This window comes from Tamandua tetradactyla, chromosome 3, assembly GCF_023851605.1.
Source record: "Tamandua tetradactyla isolate mTamTet1 chromosome 3, mTamTet1.pri, whole genome shotgun sequence".
In the NCBI taxonomy this organism is placed as follows: Eukaryota; Metazoa; Chordata; class Mammalia; order Pilosa; family Myrmecophagidae; genus Tamandua; species Tamandua tetradactyla.
Window position 1 is genome coordinate 135,248,767 of NC_135329.1, and position 26,905 is coordinate 135,275,671.

General features: G+C 36.4%; 1 long non-coding RNA gene across 1 annotated transcript in view; it reads right to left on the bottom strand.

Annotated features, from left to right (window-relative positions):
- Positions 1-743: 743 nt before the first annotated feature.
- Positions 744-26,905, bottom strand: part of LOC143676359 (uncharacterized) — a 54,169-nt gene continuing 28,007 nt past the window's right edge. Inside the window, exon 4 of the long non-coding RNA XR_013172032.1 lies at positions 744-783. This is a non-coding gene — a long non-coding RNA (uncharacterized LOC143676359). The remainder of the gene's footprint in view (positions 784-26,905) is intronic.

The following is a 26,905-nucleotide window of genomic DNA, read 5'->3' on the forward strand; positions in this document are numbered from 1 at the left end:
CGTTGAATTTTTTCAGATTCATTTGTAGCATTTACACTATGATAGTCCTCCTTACATCATTGCCATTGTGATGAGCAGGTTCATGTGTCAACTTGGCCAAATGGTGGTGCCTGTTTATCTGGTTGGGCAAGTGCTGGCCTGTCTGTTGCAATGAGAACATTTCATAGAATTAGATCATGATCACATCAGCTGCATCCATAGCTGATTCCATTTGTATTCAGCCAAGGGGAGTGTCTTCTGCAATGAGTGATGCTCAATCTAATCACTGGAAGCCTTTTAAGGAGTATTCAGAAGAGACAGGCTCTCTTCCTGCTTTGGCCGGTGAGCCTCTCCTGTGGAGTTCGTCCTGACCCTCCATTGGAATCGTCGACTTTACAGCCTGCCCAGTGGATTTTGGACTCTGCATTCCCACAGTCACATGAGACACTTTTATAAATTTTATATTTGTGAGTGTTCCCTGTTGATTCTGTTTCTCTAGAGAACTCTAACTAATACAACCATGTTCCATCATATTATAGGACGCTTTGATCCTGACTCTGTTTTGCGTTTTTCCATGATGTAGCAAAGTAATATTTTCTGCAACTTGGTCAAAATTACCACTGGCTAATGGCAATTATAAAATTTTATGCTATTGATTATAAAATATCAATATTTCTGTGATATTAAAATATGAAAAAGTGCATGTTAGGATTGATTAAAAAAGTTATATGGGGTGGTATGATGGTGGCTCAGTGGCAGAATTCTTACCTGCCATGCTGGAGACTGGAGTTTGATTCCTGGTGCCTGCACATGCAAAGAAATAAAAAAGTTATACGAAAAATTCCTCACATCATTCCTGCAAGCAACTTATTATGATAATAATAATGGGTTGCTGGATTCTGTTTGCTATTATTTTATTTAGGTGTTTTTTTTTAATCAGTTGTGACAAGTGAAATTCTTGTGTAGATATCTTTCACAGGGAATCTTTGTCAGAATTTAGTAGCAAGGCTCTAATCACTTAATTTAAAATAAGTTTTCCTTTGTTTTCCATGCTCTGGAATGATTAGGTGCTAAATCATCTGCATCTTAAATCTCTAGTAGAATTTCCCTGTAAAACCATCTAGGCAATTATCTTTGGAGCCACTGAAAACTTCTGCTGTCTCTTTAAATTTTTTATGTACTCCAAGGTAAATTTTGGTAAACTCTTTTCCTAGACAATTGTCATTTCCTCCAAGTTTTCATTTTCTTTACTCAGAATTGAGAGCTGATTATTTTCTTTGTTTTTGTGTTTATTTTTGCCAATTTAACTTCTTACGTTGTATCTTTATACAATCTCCTTTTTAATTATTAGATTAGCTGGCATATCTCTTTTATTTTTTATTTTCCTAAAAAAAAGATCTCACAAATCTAAATCATGGATTTCCGCTTTTTTCTTTATTAATTCTGCATTCTCTTTTTGTTCTTTTATTAATCTTTTAGTATGTGCTTTACTCATTGTTTTAATTTGCTAATTCTATGAGAATGCAATATACCAGAAATGAGTTAACTTTTATAAAGAGGATTTATTAAGTTACAAGTTTACAGTTCTAAGGCCATAAAAGTGTCCAAACTAAGGCATCCAGAGATAGATACTTTGAGTCAAGAAAGGCTGATGGCATCCTGGACACTTCTGTCAGCTGGGAAAGCATGTGGCTGGTGTCTGCTGGTCCTTTGGCTTCTGGTTTCAAATAGCTTCCCTGTGGGTATTTTCCTTCTGTATTTCCTAATGTCTCTGTCTGTGTTGGCTCTGAGATTTTTCCAAAAGTGTTTCCCTCTTAAAGGACTCCACTAAGTGGATTAAGACCCATCTTGAATGGGCAGAGACATCTCCAAGGAGACCACTTAATCAAAGGGTCCTACTCACAATTGGGGGAGGCACATTTCTGTGGAAACAATTTAATCAAAAGGGTCCTGCCCAAACAGTAAACTTGCCTCCACAAGACTGCACTAGGGAAAAAGAACATAGCTCTTCTGGGATACATAAGAGCCTCAAACCAACACACTCATTAAAAAAATATATATTTAGAAAATATTTTTTTGAGTTTTATGACAATGAATTTTCCACTAACTTCTGCTATAGCTGTATTAAGTCCAGCTATACATTGCTTTCATTATTATTCATAGTTTTGAGGTGCCATATTTGTCTCATTTATTTTATTTTATTTTATTTTTGCTGAATTGCAAATCCTCTGAAATTAAGAGCAGCATCGCCACCTATTTTTGTTTGCCTTTGCCTGATATGACTTTGTCCATCAGTTTATTTCCTACCTTTCTGGATCTCTTTGTTTTATATGTGCCTTTTGTACACAGTTGGATATTGCTTTGGACACCAATATGAAACTCTTCTAATGGATATGTGTGGCAGCCATGGAGGGGTGCTGACTAGATCTCTTGTCAACAGACAAATTGTTGTGAGGAGTACAGTTAGCTAATTTCCTCCAACTGCCACACCTTTCAGATCCACTGCAGCATATAATTCAGATGAGGCTCGCCCATGCTTCTCCCAGTAACTGATTTACACAGCTAGGAGATTTCTGCTCAGTGAAGGACTTTTCTAATGAGAAATCCTTACTGAGATGCCATTTCAGTCCAGTTGATGGCTTCTCAGAGCTGTGCTGCAGCTGAGGCAGTCCCTTCCAGACCTTCCTTCTTCTCTGTTTCCTTTCAAGGTGTTAGACTTGGGTCATGGCCTGGAAACATTCCCTGACTGTTCTATGCTCCCTTTTCCCTTTAATTTTCACCAGCTTTTCCCGCAGTAAATCTCTCGCATTTGCTTCCTGGAGGACCTTAGCTATTTACATATATCAGTATGCCATATTTTTAGTCTCATTTTTTTCTATAGTTCTACCAATTTGTTTTATCTCCTCCTGTTGTCTCAACCTCTCTTCCCTGATTTCTTATATTTCTATTTTGTGGTCTTCCTTCATAAATTCATTTGTTTTAAATAATAGAAGAATGTTTGGTCACAGTTTTCATCTGCTCCATTCATCTTTCTGGTGATTATTCTTGATCTGCTACTAAGCTTTGCTCTTATTTACCACTTTTTCTCTTGTATCATTCTATTACTCTATGCTAGTTTCTCTTCATTATTCATCATTTAATGAGTTTTGTTTTTCCAAGACAAGCTATAGGCAGACGTTCTGTCTGTGCATTTATGTGTGTAATCTGACATGACAGGTTTCAAAACCTAACCTAACAGGTAACCAAACTTAACAACTAATCTAATAGACTTTGGAACCTAAAGGTATTTACCTGCTCTGCTAGCACACACACAGAATGTCCCCTTCAAATATGGCTCGGCTATGTATCATTCTTTCTGAGGCTTCGTAACTGCTTCTTTTTTTTTTTTTTAAATCAGCCTGAGTCCAGGATGGCTCCTTTTGCTAACCCTGTTCACCTAGTTCCTGCAAATAGAGATAGAGCTTTTGTGCTGCAGAGTACATGCCTCCCCACGAGAAAGAATATTTTACTTTATGATTCTGCTTTCTGATATTTACTGCCTCCACATTTTCTAATGTTCTTTTCTTTTCTAGATTTGGCCTAATCTCAGTGGCTTTTGAAAGCTTTTATACACATTTTGAAACTGTAGATAGCATTACATTCAAGATGGAATTTGTAAGCTTTCTTATAGTCTCCTTTTCTTTTTTTTCTTTTTGGTATGATCTTTCAGAGAAGCTGACTTAGGCGCCCACATTCATACTGGGAGCCTTTCTATGAATGTCAGTCTCTTCTGCTACCAGAGTTTCTCAACCTCAGCACTATTCATGCTTTGAGCCAGATGAACTTTCGTTGTAAGGGTTTATCATTGTAGAAGCTTTAGCAGCATTTGAGATCCTACGCGCTAGTTGCAAGTTGTGACAACCAAAAATGTTTCTATGCATTGCAAATGTTCCCTCAGGGACAAAATTGCCCTCAGTAGAGAAGCACCAACACTAGGTGAAAACCTCAGTGGGAATTGGGACAATGTCTGCTTTTCTAAAGTTTGTATTCCCATCACTTACTGTATCTAACATATAGTAACAGTTTAGTTACATTACTTTGAGTGTATGAGTGAATAAGTAGAGAGAATATCATTCCAACTATTTACCCTTCTTGGGTTCCTCATATTTTAAGAAACAATACCTATGATGCAGTCAAATTTTGACCATATATATACACCTTTGGTATATACACATATGTCATCATAGTATTCTAGATCTTAAGAGAATTGGAGATTAGCCTGTACAAAGCTCTTATCAATTAGATGGCACACTGAGTCCTAGAGAGCTTATGATTTATTCTTCATCACACAGCAATTTGGTGGTAGGGCTGGAATCAGAGCCCTGGATTCTAACTCTCTACACATCAACTAGTGCATTTTCAGCAATACCATGATGATTTATTTAATCTGAGCTTGCACGTATTTAGTAAATGCATATTCTATGGCATGAAATTTCCAAAACAACATAAAACGATGTATGACTAATCTCTGGTTTCATGAGTAGGAGAATATGAAGATAATATCACACAAAAAGTAAAATTCTGATTTAGTATATGAAAAACTCAAAGCTACTAGTTCTTCTAAACATGCTGTAAAAATATAGAAACAAAACTATGAAATGTACAAGATAAAAACCATGTTAGTGTAGGGTGCATGGGTGGTTCAGTGGTAGAATGCTCACTTTCCAGGCAGGAATCCCAGGTTCGATTCCTGGACCATGCACCTCCCCGCCCCAAAACAACAACAACCACCACCATGTTAGCATAAGACAAATATTACAGAAAAAATGCCAAAATTGTGTGGTCCTTGTGTCAGGAAAATCACAGACACCTTTTAAGTGGCCATCATCCAGCCCCTACCTCCTTCTCTGGGGAAGTCACAAACACATGCCAAGTCACGCAGACACTGCTATCTCTTCCTCCTGTGCCATTCCACAACTTAGGGGAGATTGTTAAGTCTAATGAAGGGGTCCAGTCAGAAATTAATCGGAGAACTCAGAAGTAGTATCCCCAGATGCTTATCAGAAAAGGAATGCTCACTGACAGGTCCCCCAACCCATTCCCAGTTCAATAAAAACCACTCTGCAACAGTGTGGATTTGTCTCTCTTCTCTGATGCAAAGTGGGGCATGCGGGACTGTCCTCTATCGATCCCAACCCAGAGCAGTTTTTGGCCACTCCAGGAGACCACCTGACTCCATCCCAGAGCAGTTGTTGGCAACCCCAGGAGACCAGCCATGATGGGACTCCTTCCCCTGCTCTTATGGACTCTTTGGTTGAGCAAATGAGAAGAACATTACTTGCCCTTTCTGAACTCTTTACACTGTGCAATAAATATGCTATGCTGAAAAGAGTTTTGCTTGTGCCCTGAACCTGTGTTCCCACAACACACCATTGTAGCAAATTGCTCCACACCTGGAGGGGAAGAATTGTGTTTAGTTGATTTTGTGTTTTTGAGGCCAACTAGGTACTTAACATGCATTGGATACATGTTGGTAGAAAGAATTAGGGAATAGACAAGTCATGTTGTTAGAAACTTCAGGTATGGAATTTTCAAAGATGAAATGAATTCTTCTAAAAGCAGACTCAACTTTATTTTTAGGTCTTTTAATACAAATAATCCACTTTCATTAAAGAAAAAAATCAAAATTAAAAAAAAGACAAAGGAATATCACCCATATCTTACCACCCAGGTATAACAGTCAGAGGTATATTTTTCTAGATAGTTTTATTGTTACAGCAGGGCTCCTAGTGCATTGCAAAGGGAAGGGAGGGTTAGAGAAGAAATAAGGGGCCCCAGATACCTACTGCCACTCATTTGGAGAAGGCTGTTAATGGGGCCACTGGTGATGACTTATTCTGAAGGAAGATGAAAGTTCAAAAAGAGATTATGCTCTCTTCTTGGAGTGGAAGGGGGTGGAGGAGGTGGAAGGGGGAGAGGGAAAGAGTCAGGGAAAAGGAGAAGAAAGAGAGGATAAAGGATAAGCATCACTTGGGTATAAATTTTTGGTTAAATATTGTAATATTTACCTGAGAAATAAAAGAGTATTCATTTTCTGTAAGTAAGTCAAATGGAAAGTATCTCTTAAAACTCACTGACTTTGCTAGTAATTACAATTAACCAGATTTTACCCATTTTTGTGTGTGTATGTGTGTGTTTTCCTTTCAACCAGATTATATCTCAAGAATGCTTGGGATTCGTATCTCACAGCACCAGATATTATAGAGCAAAAAATAGGTGAACAAATACAACCAGAAAATATCAGGCATATGGCAGGGAACACATTTTCATTCATTCTCTAGAGGAAAAAAATACATTTCAACAGAATGCAAAATATTGTGCTCTGGCTTACTTGCCAAATAGAGAAATGTGTGAGTTTTAGCAAGGAAATCAATGACTAGTTTGAACTGGAAGAATTTAGAGTAATTGGTCCTATAAGCAAATAATTTGGGTAGGCTGCACATGCTTAGGGTTTGGGATTTAAGACAGAGCTTGTTAGAGGATCCCTGATTTTCCTTTTTCTTTGGTGGCTGAAAACATTTTTTTTGATGAATTTCCCTTTAATTTAATAACAATCCCAGTTTTTGCTGACTAAAAGCAAAGGAGCCAAGTGCTACATTCTTATATCCTTATCTTCCTCAATTATCATGAGATTTCTGGGCTATTGTGTCTTCATTGTTTATGAAATACCATAGATAAAAGAGACTGTCAGTTCTTTATTAGCATCTGTTTCCTTCTAAATCGAACTGTAATCATCCCCAAAGGAACTGGACAAGACTGGTTGGAGCATGAAGTATTAAATAACTCAGCCTGCACAAATTGTCAGGAATAGCCAAGCTTTACTTCATTTCCTGGAAACCCACTGTCCAATAGTAAATGAAACAGACCAACTGAACCAAAAGCCTGCCTTGGAATTAGGATTCTTCCAGAATAATTATGACCATAGCGCTCAGAAGTGAAGGGTGTGATTCTGTTTACTTTTTAACTAGGCTTCCCTATGGTATAGGTCAAGCACGTATGTCAAAAATGACTGCCACAAGAGCAAGGGCTTCTCTTACTTATCAAAATTGTTTACACGGCTAAACGGCTAAACGGAGCTCATCTCTCCTTCTGAAACCCAGGAAAGAAGAAAAGACTGGGACTCCAGTAGTGAGCAGCATAGGAACAAGCCAAGGAGGGCAGGCATAGTTCTTTATTCATTGCTCCCAGCAGGTGTCAGATGCCATAGTTTCTTTGCAACCATCAACATCCTGGGGCTTTTTAGTTCCACATCCAAGACAAGGAGGAAGGGGGATGCCTACTAACCCCAAAGGATTAGGTACCTGAATCCTATCCCAGTTACCAGCAGACTCCAGCTGTGTTTAAATGTTCTTTTTGAAGGATTTCTGATGCTCAGTGGTTGCTGATTACTTCCAGATTTTAGTTCTACCCCAGTGGAGATTTGCTATAAGGAGTGAATCTGTTGTTAAAATTACAATTGCTACTAGAAAATGTCTTCTCTTAAACAAGCTCTCAAAATATAAGCTGCTAAAATAGTTCATCAAACATCAACAACAAACAACCAAAACCCTACTGACTCTTTACAAACACTGTAAGCACACTGATGAGAGAATGAGTTGGAATATCTAGGAAAGTCTGGCAGTAAATGCTTTGGATTCTCATCAAATACTCTCAAAAACCACAGTGTGATTGCAGAAGTTACCATATCATTTATGGCCTTTGAAGGGCTTAAGTAGGTGGTTTTGATTTGGTTATATTTAAATTGACAGACAAGGTTAACATTTGAAGCCAGACTAGTAAACCCAACTATTCAAGGGGCAGAACTCCTTCAATGCAAAACATGAAACAAGCAAACAGTTCAGGAGTTTGTAATATTTTATTGAAAATTGAATCATTTAGGGATCATTACTATTTTCTAAGAGGGCTATTTTTTTTTTTAGATTCACACACACACACACACACACACACACACATGATTTAGAATCTCCTTAGGTACTTGATATTTGTGTATATGGTAGTATGGCTTTAAAACAACCAAATACGCTAAACAGACGCTTACCTGGTTCAAACCTGTACGGAATACTTCTTAGCTTACAAATACTGCTTTTGCTGCTGCTGCTATTTTTAGAACCCAGGATTGCTAGAGATACTGCCTCTTGGAGCCTATTCTGCCTGAAGCTTTTCCTCTAGAAAAATTTCTCTAGCCCAGATGTCAGCGAAGTCTACTCCCATTCTGCTGCTGTCCATTCTCTCCCTATGTTCAGGGAATACAGAGTGAGCCAAGAACCCTCCTCCTTTCAAAGACTGAGGGGGATTATTTCAGGTGGGTAGAGTCTTATTAAGCACCATACCAAAAGTCAAATACAAAACCACCTTATTCTAAAGACAGCTTATATCCTTCAAATAAAAACATTTCCACAAAAGTCATCAATGATTATTAGGCCTTAAATCACCCTTTTATTGGCTTTCAGCCATGAAAGGATAAATGCTTGAACAGACCTGCTTTCCTCAAGTTTGCAAAAATACTGCACAGACTGAATTACAAAAATAAATGGATGTCATGCCCACATATGCAAAGTGAAGATGAAAATTGTGATAATTTAGCCAATCAGCATCATTCTTGCTTCTCCCACTCTTCTCTGAGATAATCCAGATATCTGAGGGAAAAGTACGGCCTCTTTTTCTAGATCATTGCCTCAATTAATCACTTCAGTTTTCACATGCAGATAAATAGAATGAACTAATAGCATGTCTTTTCAGGGCCTCACCCTTTTTTTCTATATCCTTAAAGTTCATCACAATGTCCATAGCTGGAATATGAGACCATTTCCCCCGCATAATAAATCTTTATTAAGTGCTGCCAATAGTTTTCAGTGTTATGCTGCTTGAATTGTCCAGAAAAGGATTATATTTCACAAAGTCATATCACAATCTTCTGTACCAAGAAGTACAAATATAGCCTTGCCATTGCAATTTGTCACACTCCTCTGTGGTTTATAGCTCGCTGAAGTCATTCTTCTCAGAACACGAGCCCTGCACTAACAGAACAGACAACTTGCTTTTCTTTCTTTAAATCAAGAGCAGAAATAAGCATGCAGTCCCATAATTTCTTCAGGATAATCACATTAATACCAGAATAATTATGTCCATTATTACATTATAATCATATCTCACATTGCATTATATATTGTCTCTAAACAATTGTCTCCAGAATATATTCTTGCCTATATTGTCTCAAGAAAGGCAACGAAGTCAAATGAAAATTTAAGGACACGAACATCTATTTAACACCTACTATGTTCAAATTGGATATGTGAAGATAGCATCAGTGATTAGGGCATGGGGTTCGTTAGATGGACTGACCGGCAGATTAGTGAAGAAGGCTGACGTACATGAAAGGCCAACCATCAGGACTGCCAAACCCAAACTGGCACCAGACTGCTCCAGGGCATCGATTTGAGGGAGTCAGTCATTCAAATGGGGAAATCTTGGATGGTGTCACAGGAGAGGAGACATTGAAATTGGGCCTCATAGCATGAATGTGAAACCGCGAGTTTTGTGAGTCATAATACTCGGTCGCTAGTGGCTGAAATCCAAATCAAACTACCCTGGGTACGAAACTATAAATTCATCGTGTCACATATTGAGAACTTTAAGAATGAATCCAGAGACAGCTAGAAACAGAAACTTAATTCCATTACAGATTTCTCTCCGTTTCTCAGTTTTTGCTCTTTACTGTATGTTGGTTACATTCTCCCTGAGACGCTTCTCGCTGGGGTTAGAACCGTAACCAGGAGCTACTTGAGCTCACATAGTTATCCCGTTATAATGAGAGAGGCAAGTGGCTTCCCAATCCTTACTGCCATCTTTAAAATCCCAAGTTGAAGGTCTTATTGGCTCAGCTTGCATCTATCTAATGTTTATCAATTACCAAGGCAGGGTAGAAAGGGTTTATAAGAAAGACAGACACAATAATTCCCATCACAAAGAATTTGAAAACAATGGCAACAAGATTAAGCAGTTTAAAATATTTGCAGTACAGGGCTGGAGATGAAAAGGGGAGATACTGAAGGCGGTCATTCAAATAACACTGCAGAGATATCTGGGGGCAGATTATGGGAGATGTTGAGCACTAATTATGGCTCTTACGTCTTTTTCTGTGGACCAGAGGGAAATTTAAGGTGGTTTAGGACATGATTGGGTCTGTGATGGACTACAGATTTTAGGGGCAACAGAGGAAGAGAAGAGCGAGTAAAGAGAACCTCAAACTAGGGTCAAGAAAAAGAGTGTCCAGTCCTAGTCTGCCATCATTTAACTACCTGTTTTTTGGCAGCTCACCTTTGGAATGAGTATGATGGCTCATGAAAAAGTGAGAAATACCAAATAAATGCAAAATATTATTTTAAATATCATTTAATAACATTTAAAATTCCATTTCATTAAGGAATTCAAAACTTGGCTCTAGATTTGTAACCATGAATCATCACTAATTAACTAGACTGCAAACTCATCTGGGATATTTCTGAAATGGAGGGGAAAAAAGCAATGTCTGATTGAAAATTAACCAGAACAATCAAATAATGTCAGATATGAATACCTCATTCTAATTTTTCAGAAAGATAAGCCACGAATAAGTAAAGATATACGTTATATAATAGAAATATCTTGTGCTTGGCAATAGACATGTCTGGCTTTTAATATCTACCTTATGTCTCACTGGCTTTGTTTCTTTGGGAAGTAAGTCAACCTTTCTGGGTATTTAATAAATGAGAAATCAATTTATTTCCTTGGGAAATATGTTAACCTCTCTAACCCTCTTCTGCAATGTAGCAATATTAACAACTATCTCATGAGTATTAAAAATAACAAAATGTCTGAATAAATTGTCATTCAAAAAATATTTGTCCCTCCCTAACTGTTAATTCATTATATTTGACCTCAGCTTTCCTGTTCTAGGTGCTTATTACATATATTAACATAATATGGTAAACAAAATCAGTTTTGCAATTAAAGTAGGTTATCCATTGAATTGAGAACTCCCCAAAGATCTCTCCATACCCTTCCAATCAAAAAGTATTAATATGTATCCACTATGTGAAGAACACTGCTCTCCATGATTTGGATATGGTTATCATTAGGAAGGAAGACAAGAACCAATAGTCATTTTCTGGAACACAATAAATAAAATAAAATAAAAAATTAGAAGGAAAAAAATCATCCTTTCTTGTCTTCCTCTAGAAAGAACAATAAAACAAACAAAAACTTGCTGTACTTGATGAAATCGTTGTATAATTTTGGGATAAGTAAAGGTTGGGTTTCATTTAAACATATTTATCTTTCAAAAGGAACATTGTTATTCCAACTCGTCGCAATAAGCTTATTTCATTTTTAGGCATACCTGGCATCTAAGGCATGTTGCTTATTTAGATGGTCTTAGATTGCAATGACAGAACAGATAAAAACTGAGTAAGAAAGTTTGACCTTTTCCTTTCTACCTTTTAACCTTTGGATTCTGATTTAACACTATGTAGAAAATGACTGTAAATTGTAATATTTTCCATTGAGTGGGGCACACTTAAAAGCTTGTATAGAGAGTGCTTATTGAAAACTGCTGAACTTTTGAACAGTTTTGGTTTTTCAATCAAACTTTGGCAATATTACGGTTTTCCACTCTTTAAAATATTTTTATAGTCCTAATTGTAACTTGTTGGTTAAATGCTGTTGAACTCTGGAGAATAAATACTGTCTGAAATGTAATTTTTTTTTTTTAACCAAATAGATGAGGATGGTTTTAGAATCTTCCCTTAAATGTATTTCTCCTGTTATAGCTCTATTGACTTCTTTGATTGTATACCCCAACATCTCTATATTTTATTCTGTAATATGGCTGTTCCTTTTGAATATATATTAAAATTAAGAAGAGAGAAAATAGTAAGTACCCTAGATTAACATTTAGTGAATTTAGCATTGATGATGGTCTTTAATCATTGCAGCTGATGTTGAAAAGATGATGAGATGGGCAGGGAAAAGCGAAAACTGAAGAGAGAGAGAGAAAAAAACAAAAGCGAAAAGAAAAAAAAAGGAAATAAAAAAAAAATACATAGGTAGGCTTTCCAAAGCATTTAATCTAACTATCTGAAGTTTGATTGAAGCTTCTGAAAGAAGAAATAAAACTCTTGACTCTCTTTCCCTCTAAACTCCAATTCTTAAAATTTGGGCACTTTTTAAATAATGAAAAGCATTAGAAAAAGTTAAGTTAGGTGGGAAGGTAAGTAACCAAAAACAAAAAAAGAAGAGAACCACAAAAAAGAAGAAAAGAAAAAGCAACTTCACACAATTCACAGCATGCCAAAATACCATACAGCTAAGTGAATTCATTGTGATATGTGAAGTGGGGCTCAAAAGGAACTAGTGTGGACTTTGAGATGAGACAGATGTGATACTGATGCTCTATGAGAAAATTCTGTTCTACCAGGTATAAGCTTTGAATATCCTCACTTGGAACAAACCTCTGTGAGGCACATCAATGAGTAGCTCAGTGGCATGATGAGAAAGGCTAGCTTTTAGGAGTCAGGCAGACATGAGTTTCAATTTGGTACCACCAATTATTGCTCATTTAATGTTCCACAATGTTTTAAAGGTATTTGAAACTATTTCTTTATTTACCAAATTGGGATAAAAGTGCTTAGGCTCACAGTACCTTTGGGAGTATTAAGTAAGATGATGTGTGTAAAGTAATTGTCACATAATAGGCATTCAATAATATTTCATTGCTTATTTTACTCACTCTCACTCTACTGATTGTACTTAAGCTTACCTACCTGAGACACAGCAGGGCATGTAGTAAGAACAGACTCTACAATCAGATTTTTTGGGTTCAAACACTGGCTCTGCTTAGTTTACTTATCTGTAAAATGTAGAAAATGAGGGTATCTTCGCCATAGGGAAATTCTGATAAATAAGTGAGCTGATAAGTGAAAAGTGCTGAGAAGCATACCTGACATACAGTAAGCAGAATGTAAATATTTGCTGTTACTATTATTTAATTGGGTTACTTGTACTCTGTTAATCCCTGAATATCCTCACAGCAGTTTGGCTCTGTGCTATTCTCCCCTTCTCACAGAAATTCTAATCATTAGTATTTTTTGCTTTTATTTACCACATAGCTTTGTTTTCAGATGCTCCTTTTTACAGTTTTCTGGATAGGTGTTGTAGGAAAGGAAGTTCAGCCCTTCCCATGAAAAAAAAAGCACTCCTTAACAATTTTTTTTTCCAATTCAAAAATTCTGGGAATGGCAGACATGGTACCTGTTCCTAAAAAGGCCCATGAGCTTGAATATACACGATAGAAGTCAGAAAGGCAAGACATTAATATCTAATTTTTTCATTGAGTAAGAAGAAAAATACCAATCTCACAGGCTATTTTAAAAAAAGAATGCTGTATTATATTATTTGTAAAATAATATAATAGATTCAACCTCTAGATTCCATTTTGAATGGACAGTCATTGCTAACAGAATTTAATCTTTCCATGAGAACAGTGATTCATTTGTTCAGCTAATGTTTACTGTTACCTATGAGAGGCATTATTATGGGGTAATTAAGGCATAGGCTCTGGGACTGGACTTACAATGTTCAAATCCTGGCTTTACCACTTACTGGTGACATCACCTTGAACAAGTCACATAACTCCTCTGTGTCTCAGTTTCCCCGTCTATAACATGGGGCTAACAATAGTATCTACCTCATGGTGCAATTATATGTAATCCTTATATGACTAATATTTGTAAAGAGATTTCATTAGTAGTGGCACAAAATAAATGCTTCTATAAAAATTTATCAAATAGTACTGCCTAGACTTTGGGGGCACGAAGCTAAAATGAGCACAATAATAAAAAGGAATAACCAAGTTTAATATATTATATAATAGAGACATCAAATAATTTTACGGGATTAGAGCAAGGAATCATCAATGCACCTGGGCACTAGTGATAGGGACAGTCTCTAGAAAAGTTTGATTTTATATGAAAGCAGGAAAAAGTACAGAAATGACAACCTTATATGAGTAAAACTTGTATATATTTTGAGATTCTTATGTAATTTCTAAAACTCAATTGTCTTTCAAATTTTTTGTACCACAGATATAAACATGTAGTTAGTACATTAGAGCCTGTTAAAAGCAGAAAATGAGAGCGATTGCTGTCATGTCAAGTATTGGTTCAAAGTAATGAGACATTGCTATATATATATCAAGTAAAATATACATTTGATACTAGAAAACAAACAAGATGGTAAGCAGTCCTGCCACTAATCATAAAAAGTACATTATCAATGAGCTATATAGGCACCCAAACCTGAGCATTAGAACTCCTAAATTTTTAATTATTTAAGCGAGAGTTTCAAATCACTCAATGAAAATACTTACCCTTCATTACACATTTGGGTCACCTACTGAGGTCACCCAGATTGTCCCTAGGTTGGTCTTAAAACCGCCTGTCATTTGGTGCATTGTCTGATGGTTTATATGCACCATCAGTTAAAAAAACTATAGATTTATTGGTTCATTTGTTTCTTACTACCTGTTTTCCTTACTCTGTGGGAAGCCCCATGATGACAATGTCAACCATAGGCCAACTCCATGGTAGATAATCAATGAATTCTTATTTAATCAAATTAATATATTGATGTTCTAGGAATAAGCTATTTTAGTAAACAGTTTATCCACTTAAGTCATAGTTGAGTGTTTCTCAAACTTGAGTAATAAACTGATCCCCTTTAAAGGGAAAAATTATCTTGAACTTGAGGGATTATCCCTGTTGGTACACAGAGGTCCCAAAATGCCAGTTTAAATACAAAGCTGTATTCTAAGAAAATAGTTTTCAGTTTATTAATTATTTTGCAAAATAGACATTTTCTTTTTATAACTAAAGTGTGTTTGTGCATGTGTATGTGTATGTGTGTAGCTTATCACAGTAACAAAAACATAGCATTTAGATTCCGTCATGGAAAGTCCAAGAACATGTCCTCAGACTGCTGGTAGTTCAAAGACACCATGGACATTTCTAAGTTCAAACTGGTGATAGTACAAGGCAGGAAATATTTTATGCATTTTCTGAAGCAGCTATGATAGGGGCCAAGGGTTGATTCAAAGCATTCATTTGGCATAGACTGAGAAATTGGAGTAAAATGAGCCTAGTTTACCCAAGGCTAAGTGGATTATATGATTTAAATAACTTAAGAAAAATGTCCTCAATGAAAAAGCAGTCATCTCAACTTAATTATTTTTTTCATAATCATTACAAGAAACAGCATTTGACCAACTCATCACTGCTATTCGATTTTTTCTCATCTCATTGATATGAACATTAACTTGAAATTTGCAATTTTATGTAGCATAGAAACAACAACAAAAATTAGCCAATGCAGCAATGCAAAACACAGCAGGAAAGTATCTTAGATTAAATTGAAGTGTAATTTCAGTCATTTCTAAAAGACCTAATGAAAGCACTTTAATAATGACAACAAAATGTACACTATTTACTAAAATTTTGTATCTTAATTTTAAAGAAATTAACGTCACCTATACCTTTTCCTATATTTATATACTTATGAAAAACCTTAAAAGAAATTTGTATTCATTTAAATTAAAAGACTTGGGTTTCTAGATCCGAAACTTAACTCATGAATGAAGAAACAGAGGTTAAAAAAATCTGGATACATTTTAAATGGTCTCTATTAGAATTAATAAATACTGAAAAAATAATGTTTCTTTAAAAATTTAGCAAACCAAACAACCTTCATATTGTTTTTCATTGGCATTATATATTTTTAAAAAGCTTAAAATATCCTGTTTTACAGAATATAGAAAGTGTGTAGGAAGAGAAATCATAGAAATAAAGCAAAAATATAATTGCCCTTATAATTAGGGAATTTAAACTTTCTATTTATTTAAGTGCTCTGTGAACAGCCTAACTACTCCCTACAATAACACCAAGAGTATAAGGAGGGAAATTGGGATCCACCATGCTTTTTTAACGTATCTGTTATCATAATTATTTCATTCAAATACTGTGGATTGTATAGATTTAAGACACTGCAAGTGTTGGGTGAGGTACCATCTATGCCTTTTGAAATAAGTGGGAAATCAGTCATATGAAAAATGAATACAAGGCAAAAAGTGCTAAGTGGCAGTATGCAGGTAAAACAAAATCCCCAGAAAGTTCTGAGAAAGAAGGTTGAGGAAATCAGAGAAGGGCTTCATGAAGGAGGAGTACGTGAGCTAGGCTTTGCAGGTTAAGGTCAATTTGGATCTGGAAAAGGGCATTTCAGGCACAAAGCTAAGAAAGCAAGGATAATATATGAAGAATTTAGTACTGCTTTATATTAGAAGCTTAATGATATTAAGATTAAAACTTTTGTTTTGTGTCTCTTAATCTAGAACCTTTTTAATTCTGCCATGTGGTATCAGTTATCTCATGCTGCATAGCAAACCATCCCAGAATCTAGTGGGTTAATAATCCTTTATTTAGTGCACTATTCCAGAGATTGCCAGTCAAGGTTTTGTTCAGAGAAGTGCTCATTCTGGTTTAGGCCAATCTCAGGTGATTGAGTCTGTGTTTATTCAGGAATTAGCAATCAGCTGGCTGGGCAGCTAGAGCCTGACTGGTCTAGAATGACCCCTGGGGCTGATCTGTTTCTGCTCCATATGCCTCCTCATCGTCAGCAGACTAACCTTCACTACTCGTGTGGCAGCTGGACATGATTCCAAGAATCAGTAGAAACCTAGACTCAGCAACAGCAGACTGTTAGTTCCATCACATTTAATCGTAATCACATTCTAAAGTACCAAGGCCAGCCCAGAGGCCGGGATTTGGGAGAAGCTGCAAAGTTATATCACAACAGGTGTGGATAAATCAAGACATTTTGTAAACAACCTATCACATATGCAGTGACAAAGAAAGGTACTTTAACATTTTTAGAATGGGTACATTTTTCTAAGCCAGATGCTAGATTCCTCCATAATTATACCCACTCTTGAACATATAAACACAAACACATATCAGGCTCTTCGTCTCAGAAAATTGGACACTGTTTCTGTCTGCTTTATTTTACAGCTAATTTTTACCTGCAGACACTGGCAAAACCTGCAAAGGACTGGTGAAGGCATTTTGTTTTCCTTCTTTTAGCTCAGTGTCTTTTAACTTATCAAATGCCATTACAATAAGGGAACATCAATTAATGCTAAATTACAAAGGGATTTTGAGGAATTGCCTGTTATAGCTACCTTGATGCCAAAATCATTCATGGTGATGAATGTTTTACATTGAATACCAAATACGCTCATGGTTATTTTGCCGTTTACTAAAAGTGTTGCATATCTACCTTTGATTCTAAAGAAACAGCACATCTTTATTCACTGGAAAATAAAATCTTGTGCTCATGAGATCTACACAAAGGCTCGTTTATGTGGGTCAGAGGATGCTTCCCCCATGACCATTTAATATGTTTTCTCTGAAGTTCTGTATGCTGCCCTTAGGGCCAACATACTGGTCATAAGCATGTAACTTGCATAGCAAACTCCCTCCCTCCCAACCTCATGTCATAGTATCCAGAGTTCAGTATGTCCCATAGTAAAATGGTATATTTTTGTATGCTTTACACATACTGCCAAGGTATTGCTTTGTGAATAGAGCCCTACAACATAGACACAGTTTACCAGGAACTTAGCATTTAAACGACTTTCATCTTGACAATGACTGACATGTCTCTCTGAAAACATTATATATTTAGAAGATTTTTTTTTGAAGGCTCTGTATTTAAGAATCATGTCTCATCATATTCAGTGAACTTCTGAACTAAGTCTTAAATGTTTAAAGAAGGGTCACAAAGCCACTCCGCTACAAAAGTCTGCAACTTGCCCCCAACTCGTATCACAGAAGAAATTCATGCATAGAATAATTTTCCTAAGTTTTCCTTCCATTAAACAAAAACACCCTTCTACTTTCAGCTTTGCCTATTTATCACTGAGATGAGAACTTGTGCTGAACTCAAAGCGGAAGACAAACTCTAGAGGGGGAAGGTACATCACATTCTTCATAAACTTTGGAAGAATTTCTTCAACACATGCTTCTCCATTTATACAACAGATCAAGGAAGGCTAGAATCCAATTTCAAATCAAATAACCCCCATATCGATGTGCAGGATAGTGGAGAGTGCACTCTCATCAACTCTGTGCTTTCTGGTGGGTAATGTGCACAGTGTAACTTCGAGTAGCCATTTGGCAGAAAACGGCTCTAGTCAAATTGAAATAGCCTTTAGAGCCTTGGTTAGAATGGAGAGCCATAATGTATGCTTGTCATTTGATGAAAAATAGGGCGTTTAAATTAAGGGGGAGAAAATCCCGTCATCCAGATCCGAGCCTGCACGATGACACGGGTGTCAAGATCTTATTTAAAAGTGCTAAGGTACAGGACTGCTTAGCAGCACAATTTATAAGGAAACACTGGATCATGTGCCAGAGACTGAAGATTTGCTGCCTGATTCCAGTCATAGGTGGTGATAAAATATGTTTCTTCCAGGTAATTACTAGCTGCTCAAGGGAGGTGGCATCTCTAAATTGATATTTCAATGTGGTGTAAACAGATTATGTCGCACAGGTAGACACGGGCTAGTTTTGGTCACATGATTGGGTATGGAATCCCTCGAGGTCGCATAAAACTAATTGTTTTATGGTTACAAAGTAACACAGCTTCTTCAGAAATATGCCCACTCATGTTGACATAGTGAAAGATCTAGACCTCAGCTGGCAAAAGAAGTTAGTTTTTATTTTGACTGATTAAAAGGGGGTTAAGAATATCCACGGTGGACAGAGCTCTACAAACATCTAGAAATAAAGAAATTCCATAGTGTTTAAAATTCTCAGTTTGCTGAAGGAATAATTTATCTTTCAGATACTGTGCTGAAGTTTGTATAAGTATCTTGTTTGATTCTCAAAACAACCCTGTGAGATATATAATACTATTATTCTCAGCTTATAAGCAAGAAAACTAGGGTAAAAGATTTTAAGTAACTTGCCTAAGGTCCCATCTGTGGTGAGTTGTGAGCTAGACTTCAAACGCTGGGAGTCTGATTTGAAAGGCTGCATTATATATCATACCCAGAAAATGTTCACACTTACAACTATTAGGAAATATATTACAGGCTTGTTAACCGTGAATGTAAGCAAAAATACTAAAAGCAAAGAAAACTAGAAAATAGAATAGTTTTTTGCTATTACCTAACACCTCTGTAAAGTAAAAACTGCAGAATCCCAGTTTAAAGGACAGTCTAGGCCTTCAGATCCATGACAACTCGTCTCACATTTCTTTTTAGATAAATCAATGAAAATTTGAAAGCAAAACATTCCAGCTTAACCAGCATAGAGTAAAAAATATGGGCCATTTCATTCAATATTTAAAGTAACATAACTCTGACCCCTCCCATAGAGCAAGAGGGACTGTTCTCCTGAGATCGCCATCGTTACAAATTCCATAGGGTGCAGAGCCAGCAGAGATTTTAGCAGCCCAGTATATCAGATATACACTTTGTTACTCCCAAGACCTAACACACACCCAAATATGTAAACAAACAACACCTTATAAAGCACTGTACAACCAACACAATGCAACCAGAGAAGTCCACAGTGCCTCATTATACAGAGCAACCAATACTCCAATCTAAATAGCTTCCTCTTGACATCCATTTGTACCTTCCTTCAAGAACATGGGATGACGAAAACTAAGACCATTTTACACTAATAGTTACCATACTTATTATCTGTAACACATGCAAGCTGCTTTAAAGCAATTTCACTTTCAACTGGTAGCCATTTGACTCAAATGTATACCAAGGAAGAGTCTGCCTTTATGTGCTTTCTAAAACAAAGGGAGCGTGTTCAAATAATAAGAGAAATATTTATATTAGGTGGTCTAACAGAAAACAACTTTCAATTGCTGTTCCCCTGGCAGCAAAAACAATAAAAGAAAGAAAGAAAAAGAAAAAAGATTTGGTATATAGTTTGCCAGATTCTGAATGGTTTTCATACAATTTTATTCTGATGTAATTCTGTCATCTGAAGTCTCAGTTTCCTCATCAATAACTTAAAAGTTTTGGATAATAACCTCCAAGACAATTTCTAATTTTAAAATTCTATGAAAATTCTCTCTTTACATTTTATTTGCTAAATTTTCAAATGAAAAAGTAGAGAAGAGTATGACAACATCAATATCCTATCAACAATATTTAACGATTGCAATATTTTGACGTATTTTGTCATATATGCCTCTTCTTCATTCCGATAGGTTTTTAAAATTTTATTTAGCCATTTCTTGAATTTAAAAAATTTTTAGATACTGACTTTTTTCTATAGAAGACGAGGATTTAGCTCCTATATATCCTTTACTAAGCTTATAATTAGTTGCCTTATTTTTTAATTGGTTTAGTTGTATATACCAATTACCCTTATCCTTAAATTCTCTAATTAAACTCTAAATCATTTCCATATATTTAAACATATCAGAGAGTGTAACACTTTAATTATTGTTTCAATATGGAATAATTCTCTAGGACTCTGGCATGGCTCTTAGCATTTCATTGTGCCATTCTTCTGGAAATTTCTCTTACCACTTTCTAGTGTTTAATTCATTTCATTCTCTTTCTTGTCCCCCTGCCCCCATCACTTTTAGCAGAGCATATACATTAGGAACTTTCTAAAGAATTGATGCACAGGAGGTAATTTTTTTTTAAATCTTCATAACTGATAAATGACAACTTCATACTTGATTAATAGTTTGGGTAAGTATAGATTTCTGGGATGAAAATAATACTCCTGCAGAATTTTAAAGGATTTACCCATTGCATTTAGCTTCTGGCAAGTCTGTTGAAAAATTTTGATGCTGAACTTATTCCTCATCATTTGTATAGGGCTGTTTTGTATTCTGTAAGCTTTATTGCCAGTATATTGAAATATACAGTAATATGCTTTTATGTGTTTCTTTTAGCATTCATTATATTTGGTCTGTTCAAACAGGATTCTCTTGTCCTTCTAGTTTGAAAAATTTTGTCTATTTCACTGGTGATTTTCTTCTTGCTATTTTTCTCTGTTCTCTACTTCTAAGGTTTCCATTATTTGAATTTTAAACTCTAAATTCTGTTTTTTCTACTATTTTCCTATTTTTCTCCCATTCCTTCCCTTTGTCTCACTCTGGTAGTTAGATTCAGTTGTCAACTTGGCCCAGTGAAGGCACCTACTTCTGTTGCTGTGGACATGAGCCAATGGTACGTGAACCTCATCTGTTGCTGATTACATCTGCAGTCAGCTAGAAGGCGTGCCTGCTACAATGAATGATGTTTGATTTAATTGGCTGGTGCTTAAATGAGAGACTCAACGTAGCACAGCCCAAGCAGCTCAGCATACCTCAATCAGCACTTACAGTTCAACCCAGGCCTTTGGAGATGCGGAAAGAAATCACCCCGGGGAAAGTTGTTGGAACCAAGAGGCCTGGAGAGAAGGCCAGCAGAGACCATCCTGTGCCTTCCCATGTAAGAAAGAACCTCAGTTGAAAGTTAGCTGCCTTTCCTCTGAAGAATTAACAAAATAAATCCCCTTTTATTAAAAGCCAATTCATCTCTGGTATGTCGCATTCTGGCAGCTAGCAAACTAGAACACACTCTCTCTTTTGTTTTGCTTGGCTTCAATTTCCAAATCTGCATTGAAATACCTGCTATCATATTTTAACTTTCTCTTAGTCACTGGGGCCTTCTGTATCTATAATCTTTTGTTTGGGATTGCAAATTTTCCTGGGGAATTCTGCAATCTTGGATTTGGGAGAGGTAGAGGGGATGTGAGGAATATTGTCACAATTGCCAGTATTCTTAGAGCCAGGGGTAAGGGGGCCGGTGTTCTCAACATGTGCTCTGTAGACTGTCACTGATGCACCACTGTTGGTGGGCCTCCTTGACTTAGTGATGCAGTCTTCCAAATCTAGTTTTAGGATGATCTGGAAGGAGCCCTCCCCTGGCTGAATGGGTAGAAGAAGAGACTTGAGAGCTTAACTGCTTCTATATAGACTTCACAAAACCCTCCTATTTTACTTTTATTCCTATTTTCAGAGGCCCTGTCTTCAATCCCTAAGCATATCCAGGCTTCTGCTTTGCAAATTTTCACTACGAACAGCTATTTTTAGTTTTTCTTTCCCAAAACACTAATTATGGCTTATTCACCCCCATTTTAGATTTCAAAGTTGTATTCACATCTATTAAAGAGATAGAGTATTCTGCTGTCTTCGCTACCATTTCATTAACTTCACTGATTTTTCCTTAAAATTTTAAAAAGGAAAACAAATCAAAACCCTAACCAAACAACCAACCAAACAAGCTTTCCTGATATTTGAGTGAGATTTTGAAGGCAGAAGAGGTAAACATATATATTCAATGTCTTCCTTAATATTAAGTATGTGTTTGCTTTCTAATGTTTGCTTGATAACCAAAGGCAATTCATCATCGATGAATATGGCATGGCAGGGAAGGACTCTGCCACTGAGCCACTGTGTCCTGCCCAAATCCATTCTTTCGACTAATAGTTTCTCTTTTCATGAGGCATCAAATTGTTAATAACACAGATTTTTTTAACTATCCTTGTTTTCTAAATATTTAGAATATATCTTCTTACTTTTATAGCATAGTTTCAGGTATTTCTTGTCATTGTTTTAGAACTCACCAATTTAAACTGCTCAAACCATCAGCCTATTCTCAAACATCATTTTATGCATCCTAGAGCATTTGATACCATCTGCCATGTGCCTTTGGAAGTCGGTTCTTTCGGTTTTCTGTGACATTCCTCTTTTATTTCTTCTGGCTGCCTTTTTCATATTTTGAGGCTCTGATTTTGCTTTTAATTTATTTTTCTACCACTCATGTCCTAAATTAAATGAAGTCTTGGTTAACATTCTTCCTTAGGTCCTCTAGTGTCTATTTTATACTTTTATAGTCTAAATTGCCATCACTGAAAACAGGTACCATCTAACTCGAGTCTTCACAAATTTTGGCCTATTACCAAGGTTCAAATATGGAAAAAAAGCACTGGGAGAAATTAGAACTATAAATTAATAGTTACATGTTTGTTTTCACCCCAAATTTGTAGTAGTCCACTTTAGAAAATATATGCTGTAATTTAGCATTTACTGTGTAGGATATTTGATAACAGAACTTTTAAAGCAAAGAAATTGCTATAGAGGAAAAGTTCACACAAAAAATTCAGTACTAACCCTTAAAATATGGAAAGACAAGGATGTTTCCAAGGTTTGAAAGTATCTCTGTTCTTAGACTATTAGCTTTCTGTTCACAAAAGGAAGAAAAAATAGTTTCCTACAGGTGGAACTCACTGCTCTGTATCCAAAACTTATCGGTGTTTGAATCATGCAATGAATTTAAATCGACTGTGCAAACAATACAAAAGAATGATTTTTTACCCAAAGGGCCATATTTCGGGCTATAAGTAAAGCTTAGTTGAGCAGGCAGCAAGTGGCACAAGAACAGTCTTAGCATGACAGCACTCTTCTTTCTGTCTGGAAAAACTTAGATATAGAATCCCCTGAAAATCATGCTACTTTAGGCTTTTAAAAAAGTTTAATTAGACAAGCTGGCATTTCTTGGACTATTGAGAGCTGGACCCAACAAATTTGACAACCAAAGTCATGCAAGAAGTCATGTAGGAGAATAGGTACCTGGTGACTCTACTCAAAACACTCCTGGTATAACTTCAAAAGGAAAACATGTGTAGCAGTGCTAAAGAACATGAGTTTCAATACTTGGTAATTTGTCTATTCTATTATAATGTTAAAACTATGAAGTTAGAAATACCACTTGGGTTTTAACATTACAAATATATTGCACAAAGAAAGTTAAACTTAAACTTAACCTTATTTTTTATACATGTGCAAAATGGTGGTGTACAAAATTTTACAGATTGCCCCCATACCAGAAAACTGAATACGTTGGTAAAAGGGTGTTGAAACAACCAGGTGGTAACTCTGGAACTTGACTGGACAATTAGAAAAACCGTGGAAGTGACAGATGAAGACATTGGAAAATAACAAGTTTTGGAGAGGCTGTGGAGAAACTGAAACTCCAGTGAAACCACTGTGAGAAGCAATATGGGAGTTGCTCACAAAGTTAAATACAGAATTACCGTATGATCTGGTAATTCCACTCCTAAGTAGATACTTGAAGAAAGTGAAATCAGGGCATCAAACAGATTCTTATCCACCAATGTTTATAGCAGCATTATTGTCAATAGTCCATGGTGGAAACACTCCAAGTGCCCATAAAAAAATGAACGTACGAACAAAATCTGGTTTTGTATATATATACACAATGGAATATTATTCAGCCATAAGAAATAATGAAGTTTGGAGATGTGCTGCAACATGGAAGAACCTTGAAAACATGCTCAGTGAAATAAGCAAGACACATCAGGACAAATATTGTAGGCTGTCACTTATAAGAGATGTCTGAGAATAGCAAGTAGGAGGGATAAAATAGATAAGAGGTTACCAGGGGATAGGGGGAGAGGGAAGGGAGGGTATGTGTTTGTTGGATATAGAGTGTTTGTAAACAAAATTAATGTAAAAAATATACAAAGATATATTACAAGTTATTGAGAAATGAATAGGTACAGTATAAGATAAGATCTATCTGATCAGAATTAACACAGGAGTGTTAACTCCACCGTAGCAGTTAAGCTTTCCACTGGTGGGGGCTCTGGGGAGCAAAAAGCCCACTCTAGCACATGGGTCATATCTGAGCCAAAGGGTTATTTTTACAGCAGTCAGGGCGACTTTCATTTAAAAACAGTAATATCTGGCTACACAGGGCCACATTTCTTCTGTGGTGGAGCATAAGCACTTCAGTTTGCCAGAGTCTCAGCCTGCTTTTCTCACTTATGCTCTGCAGACCACTGTGGCTTATTCAGATATTTTATCCTCACTCTTTAGGTAATCAGAGATAAAATCCATTACAATCTGCCCACCCCCACCCACCATACACCTTATTTCATTTTTAAATGGTTGCTACAAGACCCTTTAAGCTAAAGATCCTTAAATTAATGCAATTATGTTTAAATAAAAAACGCATCGTACATAATGAACTTATCAAATGGAAACTCTTCATTCAGCTACTATTTTTACATTTTATGAATGTCCTAAATCCCAACATTTCCTTGAGAGTGCCTGAGATCTATGTAGGAATTAAAAATCACAAGTGAATCCACTTTCATTGATAGTCCCTTAAATTTTTCAGTAATGTCTAATCAGCTGTAAGGACAACAAGACTATGGTTGATAAGACAGAAAATGACTCTCTCTTGATAGTTCTCAGGGCTATAAGAGAGTCTAGTTTTAGAAGATACCTCACCCCAAATCCAAGGAGAGTTCTGAATTTACTAGAAGTGCTTGGATTGTCCTAGTCTTCAGGTTTTTGGTTATATGCACCCTGGTAATAATGGCATTACCAGGCAGGAAGAGACAGCAGAAAGGAGAAAGGCATGATCATTTGGACCATTTTAGTGTGGTTAAGATCACTTCATGTTTAACTACTCCTAATGTCAGTATGAGTTGGAGTCTAGTCTGTCCTCCACTAGAAAGAGACTCAAATGACTTGAAGTATGCTGTTTGCCCAAGTATCTATATCTAAATATAAATTTGTTAGTTTTCCTTTCATTATGCCTAAATATAAATATATAGAGCCAAGGAAAAATGATCACAGATGCTTTCAGAGGCTTGCTTAAGTGTCTTTTTTGCATGGGCAGGCACTGGGAATTGAACCAGGGTCTCTGGCACAGCAGATGAGAATTCTGCCACCTAAATGTCTTTTAAGTAATGTATTTTGTAAATAATTTTCAAAAGTTCAGAGTATTATGAATAACAAAGGAGAAATTAGATAAATTGGACTTTATCAAAATTAAAAACTTTGTGCACCAAAGACATTGTCTTTCAAGAGAGTGAAAAGACAACTTTCAGAATGGGAGAAAATATTTGGAAAGCATATGTCTGATAAGCATTTAACATCCAGAATATATAAAGAACTCCTATAACTTAACAACAAAAAGACAATCCAATTAAAAATGGGCCAAGGACCCTAGTCATGCCCTTCAGCTCTGGGAACATCAGTTTATGGCACTCCTAGACCCATGCATGCTCACAGCCCTTAGTCAGGCTTCACAGCTCTGAGAAAGCACTGACCTATTCAGCCCAGTCACATCTGCCCCCAGTCCATGAAGGCATAAGGCCAACCCACTGCCATAGCTCTGCACATGTGCATAAAGAACCCCATGCCCTAGACCAGTGTACACCAAGTTTGTGCCCCCCAGACCCATGCACCCACACAGCTACATCCTCCCTGGTCACTGGGCACCCATGTTCACAAGCACCAGTGTAATATCCCCAACCTGCCCCTATGCCTGCACTGCATTGCATGACTGCACTGTTGTGCCCTACCCCATACCCTGCATCCCACTACACACCCATGTACACACACAAGGCTTTAGACTACTGAAGAAAACCAACTTCCAAAGTAAATCAATGAAGATATTTACATGCAATGAAAACAACAGAAGATCACTAAGCATATCACAATGCAGACAGATATAACCCAGCCTAATGACCAAAATAAAACACCAGAGGAGATACAGATCCTGGAACAACTAATCAAAAATGTTCATATAACTCTATTTAATAAAGTAAGTGGATTGCTAATGACATAAAAGAGATCAAGAAGACAGCAGAAGAGCATAAAGAGGAATTTGAAAGAATAAATAGAAAAATAGCACAATCACAGAGATTAAAGACTCTGTTGATCAAATAAAAAACATACT